The sequence below is a fragment of the Haliotis rufescens genome, unplaced genomic scaffold (assembly GCF_023055435.1).
Source record: "Haliotis rufescens isolate VD_foot unplaced genomic scaffold, xgHalRufe1.0.p SCAF_7, whole genome shotgun sequence".
NCBI classification, from domain to species: domain Eukaryota; kingdom Metazoa; phylum Mollusca; class Gastropoda; order Lepetellida; family Haliotidae; genus Haliotis; species Haliotis rufescens.
In genome coordinates, this window is record NW_025964361.1 from 35130356 (window position 1) to 35149954 (window position 19599).

Sequence of the window (19599 nt, forward strand, 5' to 3'; positions counted from 1 at the left end):
GTACCCGGGTAGTAAATTTGGACTCGTCCCAGGCCTATATAGTACACAGATATAGCAGCCAGTACATTAAAATCACTATTCTTGTAAGTCCATTATCATATTCACAGTAAAATATTATAGTGAACATTCATCATTCAGTATCAAAGAAACAAAAATTTACAATGCAATAACCGTTTATTTTAAATAATTAACCAGAAATTAATATTACTGCCTTTACGCGTGTGAGTTCTGCAAAAAAGAACCTCACATACAAATATTCACACAAATGTATCACAAATAAATGTTCCCTTAAATTACAAATATTTAGAACCATTCACTCAGGCAAATCAAAATGTACATTACGTGATAACTAAATGTCAAGACAGTCAACACATGGAAGGTCGTAACCACTTATCTTCCCATAAAAACAAATTATGTGTGAAATATAATACTGGACATTTAAATATCCTCGAACAACAGTGTTCAACTTATAATCACTGACCCCAATAGCTGTGACGATTATCTGATGAACTGCCAAATGTCATTCAAGTACAATCATATCATTCAAACGTAAAGCGTCTTTTGTTTATTCGCGTCTGTTCACTGCCTCCTGAAACACAGCGAGTGAAACACACCCCGCTTCAAAGACTACCTTGAATGGGCAGCCCCAGTTATTTCTTCCTATACATGTGTGTGCTTAGAGATCCGATTTTTTTCAACAAAGGTGTCTGGTTTTGATCGTAAACCCGGACCACCTGAGCAGACGTCATGTAAGTTCAGTAGTCTGTTAACGGACAAGCTATTGGATTGTAATCAGAAACATGTACATGATAATTTGATAAACGTGAGGGGGACATGTTGCCTACATGATAAGGGGGTCTACCATTCCTGAAAGAAAGCAACTCGCCCAGACACAGATGAAGACTGTAGCTAGATTCTCTAGCGAGTAATTATTATCATGATTTACACGTCTGCAATATTCAAGCTACAGTAGTCAACGTAATAAAAGCCCTGCTCCCATAAGCACACCCAAACTTCTAGACCAATCTGTAAGTAATTTTTATGAGTGCTCCCTACAAAGACTAAAAATGTACATGACAGTCCTTATATTCTTGTGTATGCTACCAATCTCATTAAAATCAGATCTTAGTTTTCGCTTCCGCTAAACAAAGATCTGAGGACATCCCATTATGGGTCACGTCAGAACGACCTTTTGCAAATTGTGACCGACCAATGAAATGACCGACAAGAAATCGACATTGGCCAATCAGAAGGCGGCTTTCTCAAGCTTTACGACACTAGTTTTAAACTGGCGACTACGCTTCAAAACATATTTTGACGTATTCTCGATTAAAAATTTTAAAACTGATCAGAAGAACATTCTGGAATAGCTTATAAATGGCATAGATTGTATGGATATAATCATAAAACCTGTAACTGTCGAACGGAATACCCTGTGTTAAATATTTCGTGGTTGCATGATTAGAAAACACATTCCGACTGTCACTTTCATGATCTAGCAAGCGACGTTCTGATTGGTTGGATGAAAGGTCGTTCTGACATGACCCCTAATGGGATGTCCTCAGATCTTTGTTTAGCAATAGCGAGAACTAAGATCTGATTTTAATGAGATGGTATGTTACAGACTCTATATAGAAATCAGCATTGTAGAAGGGGTTATAACTGACCAGTGACAATTATCAAAAAGGTTTAGTTTCACTGACATTTGAAAGTTTGTTCACTACCATTTGATCACTGAAAACAATTTTAACTTTTTCTGTATGTCTTAATAAGTGGTCCCGTTTGTCAATTGCCCAGTCACTCATTACGGCCAATACAGTAAATCACAGCAGGCTGTAAACAAGAATTTACAAGATGACAATTCCCCCCAGTCCCCACAAAGTCAAAGAACAAATCATTAGTTTTGATGAGAGAATTTCTACATCTATAGCTATTTCTTATCTGTCTGTTTGTCTACAAGAGTAACTGTTGAGCTATCAAAATACTTTGGAATTGGGGTTCGGAACTTTGTATTTCTATGTCAGATATACACACCACTATGAACAGAGCTAAAGTCAAACTTGTTGCCATTGAACCAGGAAACAATGGGTTTTTTTTAAATTCCTAAATAGCAGAAGGCACCACTTCAACCCTTGAGTCATACATGTACCAAGTTTGTATGAAAAGTGTTGAATAGTTTTTTTAGTTCTGCTCTGGTAATGACACCTATCTCCGTTTCAGCTAAGTCTAACTTGTTTCCATGGAAAGAGGGAAAAATCAAATCTTGAAAAATTCCTAAATAAGAAAAGGCACCACTTCAACCCTTGGTTAATACATGTACCAGGTTTGGATGAAAAGTCTTTCACAATTTTCAAGTTGTGCTCTGGACAGGACACCTGCCCCTCCCTTTTGAAGTCCAAATTGTTTCCATGGAAATCGAAAAAAATAAAAATGCAAAACAATCTGTAAATAGCAAAAGGCACCACTTCAGAACCTGTTTCAGATATATATATAATTTTTGTTGAATGAGTGAGTGAGTGAGGGAGTGAGTATGATTTTACACCACTTTTAGCAAAATTCCAGCAATATCACGGCAGGGGACTCCAAAAATGGGCGTCACACATTGTACCCATGTGGGAATCAAACCAGGGTCTTCGGCATGACGAGCGAAGACTTTAACCACAAGGCTACCTATCCTTATAAGGATGTCTGCTGGTACGTTGTGTTCACTGCGCTACTCAAGCTGTTGCCTTTCAAGTTCTGTAATAGCATGTGTTTTATGTCAAACTTTTGCCAAAGTGAGCGATGCAGACATGAATCAGAGACTAAACATCAAATCATCAAAGAAAGGGTGTGATATATCTAACAATACATGAATTAATTCCCCTTTTATGACAGTCTTGCTGTTGGAAAAAGAGAATGAGGGTAGCGCTGCAACGCTCTTTAAACTTTGACTTTACTGCTTTGTAACCTTTTGTGATGCCATGGCACTGGACCTGTGAAGATCTGGGGTAGAATAGGTCTTCAGCAACCCATGCTTGCCACGAAAGGTGACTATGCTTGTCATAAGATCAGGGATCAGGTGGGATCAGGTGGTCAGGCTTGCTGACTTGGTTGATCAATACATGTCATCGATCCCCATTGAGTGGATCGATGCTCATGATATTAATCACTGGATTTATCACTGTCATAAAGCTGAAATATTGCTGAGTGCCGCGTTAAACAACAAACCAACCAACCAACCACTGCACTGTATGATGTCATCAAAGGAATGTCAATGCATGTTAGAAATTGAAGGAAATAAATATATATGCTCACCTTTTTATTAATTTGATTAAAAAAAAACCACTAAAATATTATGTATGATGTTTTCTCATAAATAAACATTTCATCCATAACCTTTTATTGATATGTGTTAAAATACTTTGAAATGTTAAATATTGTTAACTATATTTTAAGCAAAACTGTAAAGAGAATAAGTGATACCCTCTTTGGTAACAAAATATGTAATTGGCGGGGTAGTTAATAACTGTGCCCAGCTAAAAAGAATGCAAACTAACCTCTTTTTGAAAATCAGAAAATTTGTCATTTTGATCTTAACATACCTACCTAACTGGCCTAGCCTAATTGTACCAAGCTCAAAAGAATGCACACTAAATTCTTTATTTAAATTAGAAAATTTGATTAAGTCATCTTGATTTTAAAATACCTACCTCAAAAAAATGTGATATCCTTTGAATACCATGGTAATCATACTAGTTGGTTGGTTGGTTTGCTGTTTAACGCCACACTCAGCATTATTCCAGCTATATGACGGCAGTCTGTAAATATAATCAAGTTTGGACCAGACAATCCAGTGATTGATATCATGAGCATCGATCCACGCAATTTGGATCGATGAAATGCATCAACCAAGTCAGGGAGCCTCACCACCCGATCCCGTTAAGTCGCCTCTTACGACAAGCATAGTCACCTTATTCATATAGTGGCCATCCTTAAGTCTAAAAAACCTCTTAAGTGAGGTCTCAAAATCAGGGGGTATGGGGACTTATCGCCTGTGGGGATGCGAGATGAGGAACTAAACCATAGCTGTGAAGCAAACACAAAACCAAGAGTGACTAATCTCCCCACCAGTCATGTCCGGTGAATCAGTAATCTTCATAACTCTCCATCCTGGGAGTAACTTCCAAAGCAACACTTAACAGCTCAAATAACATTGCAAATCACAGTTGAGAAAGGGTTTGGGAGTTCTACTGATTTAAACAGTTTTTCATTAATATCAAGGCATGTTAGCTTAATGTGAGAAAGGTTAAAGTGACGCCGGTGGAGAAACCCATGTATGAGATCATAATATGTATGCATCTAAGATGAGCTGATCCTGGTACAACAAAGGGATGCAACTCTGCACAGCATATTCCAGCACCGAAGATGACAGGGCCACCCTGGTTAACCGGACAACCCCTAAGTCATGAATAACGAGGAATATGCACAAAAGATCAAATATTAAGAACTGCCAAAACAAATCATGTAAACAGAAAAAAAATGTCAAACCCTGCAAAATCTTAATTCAGTTGTGAATATGTCATGATTAAAATTGCACAAGTGGGCTGCACTAACAAATTCCCAACCATAAAAAAACATGTAGGAACCATCATTAAAATCTACAAAGATCAGATAGAAGCGACATAAGCAACAGACGCGATTCATTAACACTGAAATGGCTATCTATCAAGACAGTCTTGTCTGGCTAACACAGATTTAACCAGCTGCAGTCCTGAATCTATCAAAATGCACCAGAAGGAAGTTGAGGAGCGATTCCCCTGACATCATTTATGGCGCATATATGTTAAAAATATTCCTGATAGATAAGCTCCCAAGCTCCAGCGGCTGACTGCACTGGGTGGCCCGGAAATGGCAGAAACTAACTGCCTGGACAAAAAATCAGAAAACCTAGCTCACGTTTATCATTGATGATTCAAGCTTATAAAGTTGCGTGAAGCAGATGCATGATGGGTAGAGTCAGACCAGGTGGCACATTTTCGGAATAGTCCGACTGGGTGTTTCAGGAAGTTTCAAGATATAACTTATCTCAATTTCTCAAGTCCCCCAAGGAAAACATAAGCGAGTTTAAACTTTATCAGGTTTTTTCACGGAAGGAATTTCATCAAGTTCAGACAAATTGTTTATCTTTTGATGTGCTGGGTCACTGCACAAAAACATATTCTTCAACCTCCAAGTTGCTGCAATGAACATCCAAACTGATATTTCTGTTGGATAATCTTGACATGCGGAGACAAAGAGCCTCTAAAACGACAATGGCATCTTCTATCAACATTTTTTACAAGTCTGCAAGAAACCAGACCCGAACAAGAACAGCTGTTATATATTTTTGTACAGGCTACAGTTCCTGACTGACACAGAAGCATGCTGGGATTGAGTGCTTTCAAAAACTATTTAATCAGTGTTCCATTCACATACAGTAATAAGTTTTCACAAGTTACATACACTTTTTTTTAAATAGCCATGGATGCAAACATTTCCAAATTGAAATGTGAATACTCGTTTATTACTGTGGAACAGTGCTTTGACACAACTCTGTCATGCTTACAAGATATCAATGCTTACTCACTGGCAAAGACAAATCATTCTCTGCATTACTGGCTGGTACTGGTATAACAGTGATCTATCACAAATACCCAGTACATTTTGAGTTGCTTCGAGCAAATACACATGAAATTATTTTTTTAAATAGTATTGAAACACTGCAAAATTACCCTTTGTATCCTTTTCAACTTGTGTGCATGCATTTCTATAGAGATCTATTTTTACAGGCATCACAGACCTCAAATAGGTCCACCCTACTGTTGTGAATAATTCATAAACAAGAAGTTATTCCTTGCCTATAGGTGACTTGTTTGTTTGTTTGTTTGTTTGGTGTTTATAGCTGCACTGAGCAATCTTCCAGCTATTTGACCACAGTCTGTAAATAATCAAGTCTGGACAAGACAATCCAGTGATTGACATCATGAGCATCTATCCACGTAATTGGGATACGATGACATGTATCTACCAAGTCAGCGAGCCTGACCACTTAATCCCATTAGTTGCCTTTTACTTAAAGCATAGTCACCTGTTACGGCAAGCATGGGTTGCTGAAGACCTATTCTACCCCGGGTCTTCACAGGTCACTTATTGTTAACTAGACATGTAGGTCAATGTTGTGAGTGAGTGAGTGAGTGAGTTGGGTTTTACGCCGCTTTTAACAATATTCCAGTGATGTCGCGGCGTGTCAGCTTAATGTGGGAGGAAAGCCGGAAGTGATGCAGGTCTCAGACGTTTACCACTTCGGTGAAACCCACGAGCACGGGTATGGTGCTGACAAACCTAGAAACATAATCAGGGCGAACCGGGATTCGACCCCACGATCATAGGTTTCTGGCGTGCACAAGGGACGCAACTCTGCACAGCGAATCGCGGCGCCTTAGACGACTGGGCCACCTGTGCCCCCCAGATCAATGTTGTGAGTTAATGTGGCATGCTGCACGTTTGGGGCAACAGACAGACTCATACAAATTAGAAGTTACCTGAAACAGAATTTTTCTAAAAAATGTTAACTCATTTGACCCAAGGGATTAAAAACATACTGAATACCCAGAGAAAACTATCAATACCCAATGTGAATGATAATTTGTGAGTAAATACTCAATGGCTCAAAACACTACCTGGAGCCCTGAACAAGGAGTTCATTATTGTTCACAGAGGATCCGGATGGAGAATAGGTCTTCAGCAACCCATGCTTGCCGTAAAAGGCGACTATGCTTGTCATAAGAGGGGACTAACGGGACCGGGTGGTCAGGCTTGCGTGGATTGATGCTCATGATATCAATTACTAAATTGTCTCATCCAAACTTATTATTTACAGACCAGTGTAAGAAAGCTCGAAAAGTGACCAGTTATACAACCAACAAACACAACGTTACATATGGTAACATCTCCAAATGTCCTGATTCACACAGTAATACTCCCAAATGTCCCTATTTTGGATAGTAGCACTTCCTACATGTTCTCCAGTTGTGGAGAATACCAACCCTAAATTTCCCCTGTTGAGGAGAATACCACTCCTAAATGTCCCCCTGTTGAGAGTACCACAACCAAATGTCCCCCTGTTGAAGAGTGTACCACTCCTAAATGCCCTCCTGTTGAGAGTACCAACTCAAAATCTCCCCCTGTTGAAGAAAGTACCACTCCTAAATGTCTCCCTGTTGAGAGTACCAACTCCAAATCTCCCCCTGTTGAAGAAAGTACCACCCCTAAATGTCCCCCTGTTGTGAGAACCACCCCCAAATGTCTTCCTGTTGAGGAGAGCACTATCACCATATTTCCTCCTGTTGCGAAGAATACCATCGCCAAATGTCCCAGTTGAAGAAAGTGCCACTCCTAAATGTCCCCTGTTGAGAGTACCAACTCCTTAATGTTCCCCTAGTGAGAGTACCACAACCAAATGTCCCCCTGTTGAAGAGTGTACCACTCCTAAATGCCCTCCTGTTGAGAGTACCAACTCAAAATCTCCCCCTGTTGAAGAAAGTACCACTCCTAAATGTCCCCCTGTTGAGAGTACCAACTCAAAATGTCCTCCTGTTGAGAGTACCAACTCCAAATCTCCCCCTGTTGAAGAAAGTACCACCCCTAAATGTCCCCGTTGTGAGAACCACCCCCAAATGTCTTCCTGTTGAGGAGAGCACTATCACCATATTTCCTCCTGTTGCGAAGAATACCATCGCCAAATGTCCCAGTTGAAGAAAGTGCCACTCCTAAATGTCCCCTGTTGAGAGTACCAACTCCTTAATGTTCCCCTAGTGAGAGTACCACAACCAAATGTCCCCCTGTTGAAGAGTGTACCACTCCTAAATGCCCTCCTGTTGAGAGTACCAACTCAAAATCTCCCCCTGTTGAAGAAAGTACCACTCCTAAATGTCCCCCTGTTGAGAGTACCAACTCAAAATGTCCTCCTGTTGAGAGTACCAACTCCAAATCTCCCCCTGTTGAAGAAAGTACCACCCCTAAATGTCCCCGTTGTGAGAACCACCCCCAAATGTCTTCCTGTTGAGGAGAGCACTATCACCATATTTCCTCCTGTTGCGAAGAATACCATCGCCAAATGTCCCCGTTGAAGAAAGTACCACTCCTAAATGTCCCCCTGTTGAGAGTACCAACTCCTAAATGTCCCTCTTTTGAGAGTACCACCCCTAAATGTCCCCCTGTTGAGAGTACCAACTCCAAATGTCCTCCTGTTGAGAGTACCAACTCCAAATCTCCCCCTGTTGAAGAAAGTACCACCCCTAAATGTCCCCCTGTTGTGAGTACCACCCCAAACGTCCCCGTTGAAGAGTACCACTCCTAAATGACCCCCTGTTGAGAGTACCACCCCAAATGTCCCCGTTGAAGAGAGTACAACTCCTAAATGACCCCTTGTTGAGAGTACCAACCCCAAATGTCTCCTTGTTGAGGAGAGCACCATCACCATATGTCCTGTTGCAAAGAATACCATCGCCAAATGTTCCTCCGTTGAAGAGAGTACCACTCCTTAATGACCCCTTGTTGAGAGTACCACCCCCAAATGTCTCCTTGTTGAGGAGAGCACCATATGTCCTGTTGCGAAGAATACCATTGCCAAATGTTCCTCCGTTGAGGAGAGTACCACCCCCAAATGTTTCCCCCTTGAGAGAACCACGCCTATATGTCCCTGTGTTTGAAATACCATCCCTTAAAGTACTCCATCTGTTGCCAGTAGCACTCCCAAAATATGTGTGAGAGAATACATTGATTCACCACTGAAATGACATGTACCATACATACCAGCAGGTGCCTTGATCCATGCGAGAAAATCCAAGAATAAAAATATTGTATCCCTCCCATGTACTCAGTGTAAAGAATCAATGATGACATTCAAAACTTGCTTGCCCTAACCAACAACTACTCCCATAAATAATTAATGTCAGAAAACAAATGTCAACGATCACATGGCCAAATTAATCAAAGTTTAAATTCATCTTCCCTTCTCCTCTCCTACAGCACAAGGCCCTGAACATGAATAAAGGTTCCAGTCAACCTGTCCAGCTCGCCCAGCCAGAGACCCCCTGCAGAGATTTACCTGTAACAGGTACCCCCCACAAAGCTAACTCACCTGTATACAGTAATCAGCTCGTCAATTTGTTGCTGGACTCCTACAGGAGGCCCTGGGGGTCAGTCGAGGAGGGGAAAAGCCGACATTGGCTATTGATCTCAGCTGAGTGGGGGGTCAGGTATTAATCGGGATTGGAAGTGATTAACACATCAACTAACACGCTTATCTCACTGCTCGTATACTATACATTATATACCATGCCTGTCTGACCCGTTGTATACTATACATTATATACCATGTCTATGTCACTGGTTGTATACTATACATTCATGTCTGACCCATTGTATACTATACATTATATACCATGCCTGTCTGACCCGTTGTATACTCTACATTATATACCATGCCTGTCTGACCCGTTGTATACTTTACATTATATACCATGCCTGTCTGACCCGTTGTATACTATACATTCATATACCATGTCTATGTCACTGGTTGTATACTATACATTCATGTCTGACCCGTTGTATACTATACATTATATACCATGCCTGTCTGACCCGTTGTATACTATACATTATATACCATGTCTGTCTGACCCGTTGTATACTATACATTATATACCATGCCTGTCTGACCCGTTGTATACTATACATTCATATACCATGTCTATCTCACCAGCTGTATACTATACATTCATATACCATGTCTATCTCACCAGTTGTATACTGTACATTCATATACCATGTCTATCTCACCAGTTGTATACTGTACATTCATATACCATGTCTATCTCACTGGCTGTGCAGTATACATCACATACTATGCCTCTCTCTTACAAGTGGAGTGGTCAATGTAGCCAAGTGGTTCAAGCACTGTATACTATACACTAATATACCATGTCTATCTCACCAGTTGTATACTATACATTCATATACCATGTCTATCTCACCAGTTGTATACTGTACATTCATATACCATGTCTATCTCACCAGTTGTATACTGTACATTCATATACCATGTCTATCTCACCAGTTGTATACTGTACATTCATATACCATGTCTATCTCACCAGTTGTATACTGTACATTCATATACCATGTCTATCTCACCAGTTGTATACTGTACATTCATATACCATGTCTATCTCACCAGTTGTATACTATACACTAATATACCATGTCTATCTCACCAGTTGTATACTATACATTCATATACCATGCCTGTCTCACTGGTTGCATACTATACACTAATATACCATGTCTATCTCACTGGCTGTGCAGTATACATCACATACTATGCCTCTCTCTTACAAGTGGAGTGGTCAATGTAGCCTAGTGGTTCAAGCACTGTATACTATACACTAATATACCATGTCTATCTCACCAGTTGTATACTGTACATTCATATACCATGTCTATCTCACCAGTTGTATACTGTACATTCATATACCATGTCTATCTCACCAGTTGTATACTATACACTAATATACCATGTCTATCTCACCAGTTGTATACTATACATTCATATACCATGCCTGTCTCACTGGTTGCATACTATACACTAATATACCATGCCTGTCTGACCCGTTGCATACTATACATTCATATACCATGTCTATCTCACTGGCTGTGCAGTATACATCACATACTATGCCTCTCTCTTACAAGTGGAGTGGTCAATGTAGCCAAGTGGTTCAAGCATTACCTCACTCACTCAAACAAGTCGTAGATAACATTTCTATTCCATGCCTCTCTTCATCTCTTGATCAGGTGATGCTTCGACAATACACTTTCAACAACTATTTAACAATTTCAAACACTGTACCAAATAAAAAAACATATTGTAGATTTGTGAAATCGGTGACCTCTATTTATTTAGTTATACATTAAAATCCTGATGTATCAGATGAGTAGACAAGATACCATTATTGTATGTACTTCTAAATAAGTGCAAAAATCAAAAGAAATTGAAAATAATGAGTCGAAAAGACAATACTGGTATTACTATACCTACTGACATTTTACTTGTCCATTATATGTGTTAAATATTTTACAATGTTTTTCGACATGGTGTACTGATATGGCAAAAAAAATACTTAGATAGCATGCCCTTTTAATAGGAAACAGATACAGACATCAAACCTGCAGACGTTCCATGTCTGACAAATAGTAGAGGCAAGTTTTTACTTGTTGATACAAGTATCATTCACAGTCACACCTGAAGTAACAAGTAACGATTCTTAACATAAATGTTTGCTTTAATTAATGTTTCACCAAACACTAATTAGAAGTGACAATTTACTAGTGAAAACGTCAACATTTTCATCCATTGCGCCATACTTCACACTGCCAGCTGTAAATCGTCAGTGTGCCAGGAGTTTGGCCACCCTGTCAATGATTTGGTTGGTTGGTTGGTTGGTTTGTTGTTAAACGCCACACTCAGCAATATTCCAGCTATATGACGGCGGTCTGTATATAATCGAGTCTGGACCAGACAATCCAGTGATTAATATCATGAGCATCGATCCACGCAATTGGGATACGATGACATGCATCAACCTAGTCAGCGAGCCTGACCACCCGATCCCGTTAGTCGCCTTTGACGACAAGCATAGTCGCCTTTCACAGCAAGCATGGGTCTATTCTACCCCGGATCTTCACGGGTCACCCAGTCAATGAAAATGATGGCTTATGGGCCACAGATAATTGTGTGCATGCAGGGGTAGGATACGTATCAGATCGTCAGCAAGGTATCGTGATATGTATCAAAACTCACAATTGGTGTATCGTCCTAGCCCCAGTGATGAATGAGTGAGTTTGGTTTTCCAGACAGAACATAGTGTGTGATGGTAATAGGCTTCACATGAAACCACGATTAGCCAATGTTTCATGTGGGGTAGTGTCACATTTTCATTATACAGTTTGCTTGTTTGGTTGTTGTTTAACATCGCACTCAGCAATATTCCAGCATTATGACGGATATCTGAAAATAACTCGAATCTTCACTGGTGTCATTATCCAGCAGACAGTACAACTTCGAGAGTCATACAACTTTAACATGATAAAAGTAACTACAAGATCTGGCTAGGTTCTGTATTTCCTGACTAAACGTTGTGTATCAATGTTATCGTCAGACACAGGGCATCTAAGGTCACACATTTTGTAATATTTCATTTTACAGATTGACCAATTGCACTGATGAACGACATGGACATCACATATATGTGATTATAAATGATTTTTTTTATTCAGTTTGCTCACCAATTCCGCTGACTTGTAAATAATTAAACACAAAAATATTCATAATCTGTTTGCGAACAGTCAAGATATTTCATTTCTGGAATAATTAAAACCAAACACTAAACTATGGAGCTCTGAAAAAATGTTTTTTATTTTCATTTCGACCCAATTAATTAGTCGCAAAAGTTGTAAACCATCGAATTAAAAGTGTTTGGCCTGATCATTCATAATTATTTTCATTGCAGATTGTTGAAGTTAGAGCGCTTGTTTTGCACAGCATATACACCCACTAGGAGCACGCTTGGTGACTGCATGCTGCTTGATGAGGTCGTACCAGGTTGGGCTCAGTGCTAAAACCTTCGTATTAAAGGTGAGGGGAGATGGGGTTTAACGTCGCATCCAAAATTATTGCACTTATATAGCGATTTGCATGCACGTGTGTGATTGTTTGTGGTTGCTTGTACTAGTGCCGATTTATAGTGCTAGCACACTAATATACCATGCCTGTCTCACCAGTTGTATACTGTACATTCATATACCATGTCTATCTCACTGGCTGTGCAGTATACATCACATACTATGCCTCTCTCTTACAAGTGGATTGGTCAATGTAGCCTAGTGGTTCAAGCACTGTATACTATACACTAATATACCATGTCTATCTCACCAGTTGTATACTATACACTAATATACCATGTCTATCTCACCAGTTGTATACTATACATTCATATACCATGTCTATCTCACCAGTTGTATACTATACACTAATATACCATGCCTGTCTCACCAGTTGTATACTGTACATTCATATACCATGTCTATCTCACTGGCTGTGCAGTATACATTACATACTATGCCTCTCTCTTACAAGTGGAGTGGTCAATGTAGCCAAGTGGTTCAAGCACTGTATACTATACACTAATATACCATGTCTATCTCACCAGTTGTATACTGTACATTCATATACCATGTCTATCTCACTGGCTGTGCAGTATACATTACATACTATGCCTCTCTCTTACAAGTGGATTGGTCAATGTAGCCTAGTGGTTCAAGCACTGTATACTATACACTAATATATAAATGACTTAACTTTTGATAGGGATCCCCAGCTATGTCATTCTATTTAAATATACACTTGACATATACTCACTGACAAAAGAAATGCGTATACCATACATGTTGGTTAATATATGAAGAATTACTCATATTCAAGATGTTACATTGGTTCGATGCACAAAGGAACATACTGTTATGTTGTGTGAACCGATGCTCATGAAAGCATCACATGTGATGTCATGGATCCATGATTCGAGATGCACCATTTGTATAGTGAGTGAGTGAGTGAGTGAGTGAGTGAGTTGGGTTTAACGCCGCTTTTAACAGTATTCCAGTTATATCGCGGCGTGTCAGCTTAATGTGGGAGGAAAGCCCGAAGTGATGCAGGTCTCAGACGTTTACAACTTCGGTGAAACCCACGAGCACGGGTATGGTGCTCACAAACCTAGAAACATAATCGGGGCGAACCGGGATTCGAACCCACAATCATAGGTTTCTGGCGTGCCCAAGGGACGCAACTCTGCACAGCGAATCGCGGCGCCTTAGACGATATATATATATACACACATATATATTGTATTGTGTACCCATGGCAACCTTACTAACAAGGGCCCTGTTTCACAAAGCAAGTTTAGTATTAGGATGCAAAATGCACGTGCTTTTTCTGAATGTTTGTCTTATATTGGCATGTTGGCTGATCTTTAAAGGAGTCAAGCTTCAACCATTGTGATGCCTAGACATTGGAACACATGGTTCAACTGATGATGCTCATCATAGTCGACATGACGTAGTTTATAGTTTAACCTTCAGTCATATTCAGACTGATTTCCTGAAGGAAATACTACTATTTTCGTGTAGTTTTCTGCCTTCAATTGTTTTGTCTGTAAAGATGTAATTGTGGGATATTAAAAGGTGAATAGAAAACTTTAGCATTAATGTTCGTTCCACTGCGAAACAAGTGATGACATCACCAGTACTTTGATCCCTCGCCTTGTTGCATGCACTGTCTTCAATACATCCAGACACTTTACTTGTATAATGACTTGTCCACCTATCTTATATCTTTTCGAACAAAAGTTAATATATTTTGATTGAACATTATTTATTACTTGCCCGTGAAGAGATCACCCGTTTAATAAACATACAGCTTTATTACACATTGTGTAATACCAAAACGCGTGCTTATGTACTCTCGGAACACGTTTTACGAACAAATATTGAAAGCTCTCAACATCCCTTGGCGTATTCAACGACATTGTGTGTGGAGATGATAGATCACTGGGAGGAGCTTATGCACACTCGATGACCCCAGCAACCTTGTTGCTAGGCTGACGTCACATGACATTGTTTCGCCGATGGATCTTGCAACAAAATTCAACAAATTACGTCATCGGGTATCGTGACGTCATTGTAAACTTTGAGCTGCAAGGCCCCGTTCCACAAGGTGATCGTACTCTAGCGCAACGAGAGTCTTTAGTCTAAGTTAAATTATGTGAGTTGTGATAGCCTTAGCACTACGATAAGTTTGTGGGACGAACGCCTGAATTCTAAAGGTGGACCATTGTATGATATTAAATTCACACGTTTCAACTTTTGACGTGTTTGAAGTATTATTCTGTTAAACTCAATTGGATTATGCCATGGATCGTGTAGGTGACAGCCTATTTACACTCAACAGTATAATTCTAAAAACATTATAAATGACAAGTAATAAATAAAATACTAAACTCGCTCTCGTGTAAAACCAATTTTATGAAACTCGTGAATAGTTGTGGTATCTGACTCGCTTTCGCTCGTCAGATACCAGAACTATTTACTCGTTTCATAAAATTGGTATTACACGGGAGCTCGTTTAGTATTCTATATATATATATATATAATATACTTCACCATAAAAATATATATATAATATAAATATGCTTCACTCTTGAAAATCACATGTGTGAGACTGGTTGAGTAAATTATACAGCTTATCTTTGGACTTTTGTATTTTGTCTATCTATATCTATATCTATATCTATACATATAATGTTCAGTCATATGTTATATATTTTAAGAACTGTCTCGTAATGAGGCTGCAAGTCATTTGCACTCAATTGTATTCGACGCTAATTTCAAGCTCATTAGCGAGAGAAATTCCGAGCAAAGTTACTGATTTTTTAGATGGCAATCCAAAACAAAGCCATATGTTGACAAATGGCTTCAGGACATTTATCAATAAAGGATGGAGTTATAACACCCTGAATAATCAAGGATGTTTAAGTACAAGAGAGGTGATTTTTAATTTATGTGACATAGCTAATTGAATGCCTCTTTCTCTTGACTGACATCTTTTAATAAAGAGAATAACACAAGTTTTGACATTTTAAACATTCTCTAAGGACTGACAATCTCTAATATCCGAGTAGCTTGCCAGTACCTTTCCAAATATATTTTATTGATGTTGAATAATAATAATAATAATAATAATAATAATAATAATAATAATAATAATAATATTATAATAAAAATAATAATAAAAAAAATAATAATAAAGAACGCTTGCCTTATTATCATGTCATCATAACGACAGTCAGTTTAACATTGTGCGTAAGACCATACATAAATGATAAACAATGTTGAGTGATTTAAAAGTTAAATAAACAGGCCATAAGCAACAGGGGGTTTAACTACGATAGATATTCAAAGAATGCATGCTGACTTGCTAACAACAGCTTTATGCCAGCTCACGACCGCGGCAATGAAAGCACAACTCTCACAAGCCCCTTGACAGAACGACCCCACGTTGTCCAAGTCATTACACAACCTCCGGCCGACAGTCCAATGTTCCATATTTATGAATGAACACCACACGCAGTTGTGGGAAAACGCGAAAGTATTTATGACCGAAGTGACTGCGTTAAAACGGGGTGCATGTGTTAAAACGGAGTTAAATTGTTTGGTTTGAAAGGGTAACAACGAAACTCTAAGCCAAGTCGAGTAAATATACCTGTGTAGGCGAGAATGTCGACTTGTTACTTGGATTTGGTTGTGTTTCGAAAGGTGGCCATCGATGTTTTCGCTTACTCGCACATGCTCAGACCCCCTGCATGCCAAACAATACGTCATCAAATTCCGCTGGTCACATGACACTTTCTCCACGCGGGAAGTTTTGAATGGGTTTTGTTTAGCAGGTGCCCGTTGTGTGTGAATCGCGTAGTAAAAAAGTACTTGACGAATTTCCTTCAAATTTCAAATAGGAGCATGTTGATAGCCTTGCCTACACCAGCATAACTGCCAACCGTATTCATAAAAAATGTTAATTATGTCATTAGTTTTTTTTAATTTAACCTAAATTAGCGCTCTGTAATTGAATCTGTACATATGGTATTATTTAGTCCCAGAAATAAAATGGAGAATCTCACCCGAGTGTCTTTTGATATCAAATATATCAACACGAGTAGAAAAAAGTTAAAAACTCAGATACTTTTTGTCAGTTCGGAATTGGTAATAAATAGTGTCTTGTAGGGATGGGACGGGTAACTCGGGTACCCGGGTCGGGTGTGTCAGAGTAGGACCCCGGTACCAACAGGACTACCCGGACCAGTGTTGGATGATAAATTATCTTAGTTAAATATTTAAATCTAAAAAAATATATATAAAATATGATCCAAATGGAGCAAAGAGCAATGCTTATTTCCTAGAGCTGACTTGCCATTTCATTCTAGACTTGAGTTGGATTTATTTTTTATTTATTCACTCGTGTCTGAGAGACAGACTAGACCCTATTTAAAGGGATCAGAATTAATTTATAGTTGTAACTGTCTGAATCAAGTATTTGACGTATAGGTATTATCATATTTCACGTGAAAGGAGTTTATATTTCTAAATACGTTGGAATTTTTGGAGATAATTTTATATATAGATGTTTGAACGTTTTTATACTCTTAAAATAGAAACACAGTCACATGTAAACGAGACTGATGAAACATGTGGTGTTTGCATTGAGGTGAGGTGAAATTGGGTTTAACGTCGCGTCCAAGATTATTGTACTTATATAGCGACGTGCATGTACGTGTATGTGTGTTTGTGTGGCTGCTTGTACTAGTCCAGACTGATGCCGATTTGTAGTGCTAGCCCACTGAGATACCATGCCGCAGTTTAACACAAATACTCCACTTAGACACAGCATACTGACTCCGAGCCGACCAGTCCTTGTTTTAGCCCCTTAATGCCGAGCGCCAGACAGGGTAACAACAAGTACCATCTTTTAACGTCTTTTGGTAAGACGCGGCCGGGGATCGAACCCTGGACCTTCCGCTCTCCGGGTGGACGCTCTACCACTAGACCACGGAGGCGGTCCTGTTTTGCATTGAAGAGTATAACTTCATTGTTACTGACGTAAAAAATAGGGAATAGAAAAAACTTCTTTGTTTCATATGAGCATGTGAAGATGTTTTGTAATGACCTGATCTTTATCATTAAGCTACAACCTAATATCAATGTTATTTCACTGACTTTCGCTATATTACTGGGAATTAATATCGGCTTCAACTTCTCGAATAATATTATTTTATCCGCTAAAAGATATATTTAGATTTCTTGGATTAAAAACAATAAACATTACTTTGATGTATTCTAAAGAAAGATCAACGATATTGTTCAAGTGGAACATTTTATTGCAAGGAAGAACAGATGCTTTCCAAAGTTTGAGAAAAATGGCCAAGGCATTTACTGACATTCGAAAGTTTAATAAGAAATAGTTTCAAGGTATGTGTATGTAAACTGAGCGGCAAAAGAATGTATACCGAGTTTGTTTTTCATGTAATTGAAAATTGAATGACTCATTCCATGACTCGTTCTACCATTCAACAGTTTGTAAAACGTATTCTGTGGCTGGGTATTTTTGTGTTCAAAAGTTGGTTCAGTGAAAATACGTAAACGAAATAAATCACATGCCATATACCAGGACAAATGTAAGCTGTACACCTGTAGACGGAGACAGTCTGACACCTGTATATAGCAAGACAAATGTAAGTTGTACACCTGTTGACGGAGACAGTCTGACACGTGTATATAGCAGGACAAATGTAATCTGTACACCTGTAGACGGAGGCAGTCTGACACGTGTATATAGCAGGACAAATGTAAGTTGTACACCTGTAGACGGAGAAAATCTGATACGTGTATATAGCAGGACAAATGTAAGTTGTACACCTTTGGACGGAGACAGTCTGACATGTGTATATAGCAGGACAAATGTAAGTTGTACACCTGTAGACGGAGACAGTCTGACACGTGTACATAGCAGGACAAATGTAAGCTGTACACCTGTTGACGGAGACAGTCTGACACGTGTATATAGCAGGACAAATGTAATCTGTACACATGTAGACGGAGACAGTCTGACACGTGTATATAGCAGGACAAATGTAAGTTGTACACCTGTAGACGGAGAAAATCTGATACGTGTATATAGCAGGACAAATGTAAGTTGTACACCTTTGGACGGAGACAGTCTGACATGTGTATATAGCAGGACAAATGTAAGTTGTACACCTGTAGACGGAGACAGTCTGACACGTGTACATAGCAGGACAAATGTAAGCTGTACACCTGTAGACGGAGACAGTCTGACACGTGTTTATAGCAGGGAAATGTAAGTTGTACACCTGTAGACGGAGACAACCTGACACGTGTATATAGCAGGACAAATGTAAGTTGTACACCTGTAGACGGAGACAGTCTGACACGTGTATATAGCAGGACAAATGTAAGTTGTACACCTGTAGACGGAGACAGTCTGATACGTGTTTATAGCAGGGCAAATGTAAGTTGTACACCTGTAGACGGAGACAGTCTGACACGTGTTTATAGCAAGACAAATGTAAGTTGTACACCTGTAGACAGAGGCAGTCTGACACGTGTATATAGCAGGACAAATGTAAGTTGTACACCTGTAGACGGAGACAGTCTGACACGTGTATATAGCAAGACAAATGTAAGTTGTACACCTGTAGACGGAGGCAGTCTGACACGTGTATATAGCAGGACAAATGTAAGTTGTACACCTGTAGACGGAGACAGTCTGAAACGTGTATATAGCAAGGCAGATGTAATCTGTACACCTGTAGACGGAGACAGTCTGACACGTGTATATAGCAGGACAAATGTAAGTTGTACACCTGTAGACGGAGAAAATCTGATACGTGT

The 19599-nt window shown here is 39.3% G+C and overlaps 1 protein-coding gene across 3 annotated transcripts in view; it reads right to left on the reverse strand.

Annotated features, from left to right (window-relative positions):
- The window catches only part of LOC124117066 (zinc finger protein GLIS2-like), a 57585-nt gene extending 41068 nt beyond the window's left edge, over positions 1 to 16517 (reverse strand). Inside the window, exon 1 of one of the 3 annotated variants that reach the window (XM_046478763.2) lies at positions 16397 to 16517. The gene's annotated coding sequence lies outside the window, so the exon portion shown is untranslated. Of the gene's footprint in view, positions 1 to 8835; positions 9033 to 16396 lie in introns of those variants that run through there. The other 2 variants (XM_046478766.2, XM_046478764.2) reach the window with 2 other exon arrangements.
- Positions 16518 to 19599: the final 3082 nt, after the last annotated feature.